General features: G+C 40.6%; 1 long non-coding RNA gene across 1 annotated transcript in view; it reads left to right on the top strand.

Annotated features, from left to right (window-relative positions):
- Positions 1 to 8,496: 8,496 nt before the first annotated feature.
- LOC138926845 (uncharacterized) overlaps positions 8,497 to 9,332 on the top strand; it is a 161,775-nt gene continuing 160,939 nt past the window's right edge. Inside the window, exon 1 of the long non-coding RNA XR_011443509.1 lies at positions 8,497 to 8,556. This is a non-coding gene — a long non-coding RNA (uncharacterized lncRNA). The remainder of the gene's footprint in view (positions 8,557 to 9,332) is intronic.

The following is a 9,332-nucleotide window of genomic DNA, read 5'->3' as shown; positions in this document are numbered from 1 at the left end:
AATTCGTCTATGATGGTATGCCCCTGGTCTCGAAACCCTCCCTCGTTATCAAAGGGTTCGCTAGGCTGTTCATTTCGGGATGTTGTCCTCCCAGCTCTTCCTTCGGCTTCCCTCTCAGACTGATCTCTTTGCTGGAACAAGCTCTCCATCTGTGCTGACAATTGTTCTAGTAGTGTTGCCTGCATGGTACTACCTAGGGACTCTGCTTGAGAATCTACCTGGCTTGTACCACCCGGTGAATCGGCCCTACGAATCTGTTGGCTTGTGCCTGCTGCAGACATTTCGCTCGTCGTCTGAGGTTTTTCAAAACACACCACCTTGCAAGTGGGACATGCTGCCTTGGTTTTCGCGTGAGCCGTTATGCATGCTTTGTGGAACTCATGCCCACATTTGGTTCTGGCCCTGCCTGTTGCCATCTCTTTATTGCATAACATGCATATTGGCACCTTTTGGGGCGTTGCTGCCCCCTTCACTGACTCTGCTGGGTTCATTTTACTGTTGTTATTTTACTGTTATTTTCCTAAAATTCTCAAAAACTAACACTTAAACTATTGAAAGATTGCTAACTTGTTGCTAACTAAAACCAAACTTTGCCACTGTCTGATCTGCGCACCGCCAATACGCCACCTTATTGTTTTTTCTTCTTCTTCCCGTTCCTAGGTTCCATCCGCTTCGTTCGGAAAATAAAAAACCCCCCTTAATCTCTACTCTCGCAAGCTCTGCTGATTCCCAGGTGCCGCGAGGTCGATGTCTCGGACGTGGTTAGCTGCTACTCCTGCTGCTAAACTCCAAGCGTCCGTCTCCTTCTTCGGGGGACGACGGGATCTGCCTGCTACCTAAAGGCGTGGTCAGAACTCAGTGTTTGTTTGAGCCTGCTTCTCCGAACACCTATCCTGGCAGCTTTCCCGTCTGTTAGTTATGGAAGATGTCTGAGGTCGTTTGCGTGGTTAGATGATTCCTCTTATCACCTAAGTTCCAAAGCGCACCTTCGATCTCACCATTCTACTCCTATTCTGTGGGGCTGTTGCGGTATCGTGGTCTACTCTTCTTCTTTTAAAAGTAGAATTCCCAACCGATGTTAGCTTCAGCTCCTGGGTGTTTTGGTCGTGGTTAATGCCATGCCATTATAACCAGCCGAAAAAACGTATCTAAACATTGTTAATTCAAAACATGGTTGCTTTTGTAGCCGTATCAAAAATACATGGCCACTAAGTTGGGCGCCAGAAAAACTATGATGAATTATAAAAATGATTATAACTGTAACGAACATAGATGCCGCGGGAACCTTGCTATCGACGGTAACGGACGAGAGATGAGCTGCACGCGTTTGCCGGCCTAGATCTCGTCGGCTAGTGGGTGGGTTCCCTGAAAATCTCATCTCTCCCCGCAAGGTTCCTGATGTTCATCATAGCAATCGAATTTGTTCGAATGCGTGCCTGGCCTAACGAACGGCGTAGGCCTGACCGTGATCCCTATTGAAGCTCCCCTCCGGGCTAATGTTTTGCCCACTACGGCATCCTGGAACGGCTGGGTGTACGCATGGCGGCTGCAAACCAGACTGGGACTACACTATTTACCACATTATAAAATTTTATTGATTAAATTCATAAAAATATTTCATCTAGAGTTCTACGCTAAATACTATTAAATTCAATTCAAAAATTCTCGTATATTCTAAAATGACGGCCTAAGGATTAAACTAAAACTAATTATCTCCATTCAAAAAATCTCTTAAAATCTACAATGTTTTCCTTAACCTAAAGAATGAACCAAATGTCTTAAACGCCTAATAGCAATCCAAGTAGAGATTAAAAAAATGAAGGAGGTAACCGGTGAGAGGCGGATGTTTCATATCGGTCTACGGCCGATTTCGCTGATAAATATCGGTAGGCGATCGACGATGGGGGCGGGGCTACAGGGCTCCAAATTGGAGAGCGATGGCGGATTGCTTTCTCAGCCTGACCGGAGCTGCCGCGGTAGGGACACAGCGAGGGATCAAACCCGAATTCGGGAAGGGTCCAAGGTACGGACGCCGACGAACGGACCTTTTTCTAAGCCTACTTCACTCACCAATTATTTCCCACGTCGCGATGATGGAAGCGCTTCCAGCATGCCACCTGTAGGGGAGTTTTTTTCAAGATTTAAGGGTCGCCGAACGCTTCCCGTAACGATAAACAAAAAGGCTTTTACGAAATGTCGAGGAATACCGCACGTGAACGCCCGCCTTAGGACGACTCTTCCCTCATCGGGATATCACACATTCGTCTATCCTCTAAGCGGCCACATCCGACAGCACTAGCACCGCTATGTCGCCTTTCGCCCACGTTTTGGGCCCGCTTTCGCCCGGGTCAATGCCCTGATCGATAACGGTCGGTGTCAAGCGCGATCCTTGATGGGGGTTAAGGGGGTAACTAGCGCCGCTGCTCCTCTTGTTTCGCGCCTCCTTGTTACTCCTCCTTTTGGCTGCCGCTAGAGCTCTTTCTCTTCTCGCCCTCTCTGGGGGCTCACGGAGACAGCTACTTAAAGTTTCACCGCTCGTAACGCACACCACCGTATTTGCTGGGCTCCTATACAAAATTCCATTAAAACCTCCGCTTGATCTTTCAAACTCAACACTCACCTTAACACTTTCAAAAAAACCCGCGCTCAGGGATTATTATTTGTCGGAGGGTCGAATGCCTCCTTTCCTCCCTCTTTGCAAACGTTACGCTTTTCCAATTGCTCAAAATGCCGGCTCAGAAATGAAAATTATCGCACTCTCTCTATCTTTTCCCCTCTTTCCTTTCTCCTTCGATCCCACCCGATCTTACCCGTTTGCAGGGCTGCCAACTCCTGCCGCTTCTACCACTATCGATAATGTCCTAAGCGTTGCCACCTAGCCCCTTTATCCGCCTGCCTCTGTTACAAAATGTATTCCAAGATAGGACGAACCAACGATACATATAAAGTTTTAGTTGTGAAAGGATCATCAAATTCTTTAGACCAACGTTTGATAAAAGCTAGCACACCTCTGGCTTTATTAACTGTTTGAGATATGTGTTCGTTGAAGGACAACTTATTGTCTAAAATGACTCCAAGATCCTTAATTAGGGAAACACGATCTAAGACGTTATTCCCAAGAGAATACGAGACGATGTGAGGCACACTGCGATTGAACGTCATAACCTTACACTTAGAGCAGTTAAGTAAAAGGAGATTGTTTGAGCACCACAAGAAGACTTCGTAAAGGTCTAATTGCAGGTGTCTATGAAGGAAATGGTCTGAGAAAGAAAGACATAACTTGACATCATCAGCATACATAAATGTAGTAGCATAGTTTACAACACTAGGTAAATCGTAGACAAAAAGAACAAACAGAAGTGGTCCTAAGTGACTACCTTGTGGGACACCAGATGAAACGTTTATAATCTGTGATGAACTGTTTTTAAACAAAACACGCTGCGTGCGGTTTGATAGATAAGAGGTCAACCACTGTACTATATGTGGAGAAAACCCAATAAGACACAGCTTATGAAGGAGGAGATGGTGGTTCACAGAGTCAAACGCTTTGCTAAAGTCAGTGTATACCACATCAATTTGCATGCGGCTCAGAAAACCTCTGTGGATAAACGAAGGGAATTCAAGAAGATTAGTTGTGGTAGAGCGATGCTTAACAAACCCATGCTGTGAAGTGGAAAAAATGCTTTTACAAAAATGTTGCAGTTGGAAAGTAACCAGTTTCTCAAGCAGTTTGGGTATCGCAGATAGTTTAGCAATCCCCCGGTAGTTCTCAATAAGTGCTTTAGAGCCTTTCTTATGAAGCGGAATAATAAATGATTCATTCCATCTCTTGGGAAGACGTGCTAGCTCCAAGGATAAGTTGAATAAGATAGTGAGAGGATGGCAAAGGATATCAGAACAGTACCTTAGAACACAGCTAGGAACATTGTCAGGACCAGCAGAGAATGATATATCTATTGTTGAAAGAGCTTCGAACAAATCCTGAATTCGAAATTTTGAAAAGAAGATGTTGTTTATACGTGGTAATTTGAATCGGACGTATAAGAGGTTTGAAAAAATGACGCAAAGAGATTAGCAATACCTTGCTCAGAAGAATGTGAAATATTTTTATATGATAGGGAAGGAGGAAAGAGATTTGATTTACGTTTCACATTGACAAAAGAGTAGAAGGAGCTTGGATCATTACGAAAGTTTACCTTAAAATTCCTGATATACTGCTTATAAAGTTGATCGTTGAGAATAATAAGCTGGTTGCGAACATAAGTAAGCTGTACACACTTTTTGTAAGCTCTGGATTTCCTGTTCTTAAGACGAGAAAGGTGTTTATTATACCTAGGTGGTTTTGTAGACAATGATACTGGGACTTCCGGAACAAATTTGTTCAAGGCATTATGAATTATTTTGTAAAACGAATAAAACGAGCTGCTTCAATTGTTTATAGAAAATAGAACATTCCAATCGATTTCAGCTAAATGATTCCGAAGGGCCATAAAATCAGTCTTTCTGAAGCAATTGAAACGAGGTTGAACATTAAAGCAAGCTTCATTGTTAGGCACATCAATTAACACCGATGCTAATAGTGTAGAATGGTGAAAGTCTTCAGGAAGCGATAGCGGCGGGGACCGAATGACTGTCACAGAGGATGACACATTGGAAAAAATAAGGTCCAGAAATCTGCCATGAATATTATGAATTGGATTAGTTTGGAGCAGGGCAAGATCGGTTAAGCCATCGATAAAGTCGTTATGACAACTGGAAAGCAGGGAATTGTCTACCTCAGACGGGATCCAGGAAATTATGGGAAGGTTGAAATCTCCCATGATTAGGATTAAATCACGGTCCTTGACCAACGAAAAAACAGACCTAATGGCATCAAGATAGTGAAAGTACACAATATCTTCAACCATGGGAGGAATGTAGGAACAGGTCAGGAAAATATGAGACGAGACAGTTAATATTTTCACCGAAATGAACTCAATTCCGAACTCGTTCGGGAAAGGAATAAGTTCAGCAGGGTACTCATTACTAACAGCGATGAGGACACCACCTGCAAAAGTTGGACGATCCAATCGAAACACAATGAATTTGTGCTCAGGCCAAGCTAAAGGATCAAGTGCTTTTTCAAGGTAGGAATCAGGTAGGACTATTTTAAAAGAAGAAATAGAACGCTTATGCTTAAAGTTAAACTTAAAAACAGCTATTTCATTAGAAGCTACCTTAAGATGGTTTAACATCATCAACAGCAGCATCCGGCATAAGCCGAGAGACCGCCCTCAGCGTAAGTCCAGAAGATCAGCACTTCAGGCGCCACACCAACCAGAGGCCTTGGAGACATCACAGAAAGAGCACAGGGTAGGTTGTCCAACGATGGGGGTTGTCCAACGATGGAGGCTCCAAGATGAGAGGTGGCTCGAGATTTGTACTCGGTACGCTGATCGCTTCTCGCAAGGGAGAAATATTAGAGTGCCCTGAAGGAAGGCTCATCAAGTCCCTTGGTACTGGAACAGCATAAGTAGGTAGACAAGTAGGCGACGGTAAAATGTTTGGTGTTGAAAAATCATCGACTTGTACAGCATGGGATGTAGGGGTATTCAGTAATTTAGCAGTCAGCAGGTTGTTGTTCGGAATTTTTCGTCTGGGGGATTCGCTTAACAACTTTAGCCCAAGGAATTGAGTTTCAAGAGCGTGGAATTGCTCGTTAAGGGCCGAGAATTGCTTGCGGACATCTAGAAAACCATTTCTCGTCTGTTTCATAAAAGTCCGCATCTCTGACTCAATTTCTCTACAAGCGATGCAAGACCATGTCAAGCCAATTTTCTTGTTGATAAGGTCACTTATCCGTCCATTGTGTCCTCCTCCAGCACATTTAATATGTGAGCAGTTGTTGCAGAGCCAACAAGACAGGTATGAGTCACCCGTGATGGATCCACCAAATTCACATTTTTTGGCTGTGCATGTAAGACTCATTTTTGACTTCTTTTTTAACGGATTGCAGACCACTGTAGTAGCGTGTAAAGAATTTAGGCTCTCTGAAGCACTTTGTAGCCGAGAGTGGATGATCAGATCGGATGTAAGAGATGACGTTACCTATGATGTAACGGGTTACGTCCAGAGAGAACAGCTCGGAGAGACTTATGTTGGAGAATATAGTTAAAGCACAACAGAGATAACTTCAAACGATTAAATGTATAAATTGGAAATAATTAGTTCAATGAACTTATTAAGTTGAATTTATTTTTAGAGATTAATCGTTATATTTCCACTTGTCGCGGAAGGAGAAAGCTTGAGTTCAAGATCAAAAATAATTGCAAACTGCCAAGAGCGATCGAAGAAACACGTCCGGACACGGCAAGTGAATATACAGAAGTGTCACACAATCACATATCAAATGAACTGAACAACAAATTATTATCTCTAAAAATAGACAGTATAACCCGATTATCCAGAAATATATTTAGAATAAGTGCACAATACATAAACGCGGTTGAGATAAAATCAATCATTTTGGGAATGATTGAGTTGAAAGGTGCAGGATCAAGTGGATCCTAAAATCTCGCCGCTGAAGTGTTGAAAGTGCTTAATAATTATAATACTAATATGAATCAAATCGTATCCATAACTTCTGATAACGGTGCGAATATACTAAAAACAACAAATATTTTGTCATTTGTTTCCGAACAAAATAATGAAACGGACGACGAAGAGTGCACCAACGATGATTATATACAAAAAATCGAGCTTATGGAAACAGTGCCCTCTGTATTAATAGGCAATACTTAAGTTTGTCGTTGTGCTGCACATACAGCACAGCTTGTTGCTCTTGGTGTGATAAAATCATTGGATATTATGAAGTATTTACTCAATTGCAGAAATATGACAAAATATATAAGAAAAACCTCCAATGGATATTGTGAAATATTTGAATTGAAAAAATTGAAAATGGCACAATTAGATTGTCCAACCAGATGGGGATCTACGTACATAATGTTAAACAACTTGTTGGTAGCCAAAGATATTTTAAGTAAAATTGAATCTATTAAAAACAAATCGGATGAAGAGAATTTTGATCTAGATTGCTCGATTTGGGATTTTATTGAGGATTATTGCAATGTTTTCAGTCCCTTGCAAAAAAGCATAAAAAAATGTCAAGAGGAACAATTACATTACAGTAACTTTTACGCCCAATGGCTCAAACTTAAAATATCTTAAAGAAAAATTTGTAAAGGATACATTAATGGATAATTTTACGAAAACTATCGGAAATGGAATTTTTAATTCTATTGAAAAACGAACAAAAATATTGTTTAACAACAAATTTATAGTTTCTTGCTAGTTTTTGGATCCACGTTTTCAACATATATTATCGCCGCAACAAAAAAATGACACAATGAAATGATAGACTTAATAGTCTTCACCCTACTGGCAATATGTGCTCAACTACGAATTCCAACTCTAATGAAATGCAGAATAATTTTTTTGATGAGGACGACGAGTTGTTAGAAGCGTACTTATCTCAAGGCGTGAAGTGAAAGGAAAGACAAAACTAGGGTGACCAGATAGCTGAGGTGGGAAATACGGACACCGCCGTTTTGTCGTATCCACCCCCCCCCCCCCCCCCCCCCCCCCCCCCCCCCCCCCCCCCCCCCGGTATATTGAAATTATACTTTGCATATTCTTGATTGACTGATTGAGAATAAAAAAGACAGATGTTACAGAAATACACAAAGCAACGCTAAAAGCAATGTACATATGTACGCGACAGTATGCATACATACATAGCAAACCGAACAACCAGACGCAATCGTACCATATTTCTAGGGAATTTTACCGTTAACGCGTGCTAAACTAATTGCGCGTTCTCTACGTCAGCTGCGAGCGCGGGCGCTTTCGAATGTTTAAGTCTAGAAACTCCTTTCGGAAAAATTGCAGGTGCAACCTGTTTTTTCGTTAAAAACGCGAAAAATACGGACATTTTACAAAAAAATACGGACGAACGGACACAGAGCTGAAAATACGGACATGTCCGTATTAATACGGACGCCTGGTCACCCTAGACAAAACAGTATACCGACCAGGAATTATACGCCATTAGTAATGTTTGTTATGCCGTACCGCCAACTCAGGTAAATGAAAATGGCCTAATTAATTAAAATTGTATCATTTATTTATTATTTTTATAACAGGTGTCGACTATCGAACGACTATCGCTATCGATTAGGACACGATGTTCTTGAGAACATATTGCTCGTGAAATTAAATCCCAGCTTTCTGGGCATGGCCATTGATACGTTGCCACTTTTTGAACAAGAGGAACTTTGTAATGATTAATACAAAAATGAATATTATTTTTATATGTTATTTTATTCCAACGAATTTTGATTTAGTTTTTTATTTTTGTAAACTTAAGAAAAATTAAAAAAGTTTAAAATGAACACAATAATAAAAAAATTCAAGTACACTATGGTATACATATGTAAGTAAATGATAAACATTTCTTTAAGGGGTTATATTCCTTCTTTGTCGAAGAAAAAGAGGAAAGTTCGGATTTTTTTTTAGGTATGTAGCAATAATTTAATTACACAGATGATTTAATTTTTTGATAGTACACTTTATTAACAATGTTTGTGCAAAATTTGGTGGAAAAATATTAAATAGTTTTTAAGGGGTGGCTGTTTCCCTTAGAGGCTTTTTTTTTTAGAGCCTTGCGGTGACAGTTCCCCAGGTCGAACAGGTCAACTTAAACCATAAAAGTAAAAAAGTTTCATTAGTTTAGTGTAATTACTTGTGCTTGAACGATCGATTAAAAAATTTTTTTTTTTTTATGCATACGCAACGTTTTATGCTAAAAATAAACTTTTTGGTCTCTAGAAATATCACTAAAAAAATTCACTTCGGCGAAAAAAAAGAGCACAAAAGAATTTCATTACGAACATTTAAAAAAAAATTTGAAGTAAATCGGTTCAGTAGTTTTCCGCCAATCCATGTCACCGCAAAGTCATTTTTCATTTTTCACACCATTTCGAGATATTCGCGTTTAAAGTTTCAAGTTCAGTTCAAGGCCGCGACAAGGCGCGCGGTTAGGAGCGCTGTAACTTTTTTTCTACTGCTCCAATCTCTATGAAAATTTGGGAAAATGTTCTCAAGGAGTTTTTCTTCAAGAAAAAGCAATAAAAAAATGTTAGATTTTTTGAAAATAAAAAAGGTATATAACCCCTTAAAGTAGTAGCTAATCAAAAACAGTCGCACCGCCGACTTCCGCGAATCGTACGCTTCTTGCTTTTTCGACTTACGCTGCTGAACAAAAGCAAAAGCGACAAAAATCAGAAGTAGGA

This window comes from Drosophila bipectinata, chromosome 4 (assembly GCF_030179905.1).
Source record: "Drosophila bipectinata strain 14024-0381.07 chromosome 4, DbipHiC1v2, whole genome shotgun sequence".
NCBI lineage: Eukaryota > Metazoa > Arthropoda > Insecta > Diptera > Drosophilidae > Drosophila > Drosophila bipectinata.
This window is presented reverse-complemented; position numbering and strand designations above follow the sequence as displayed.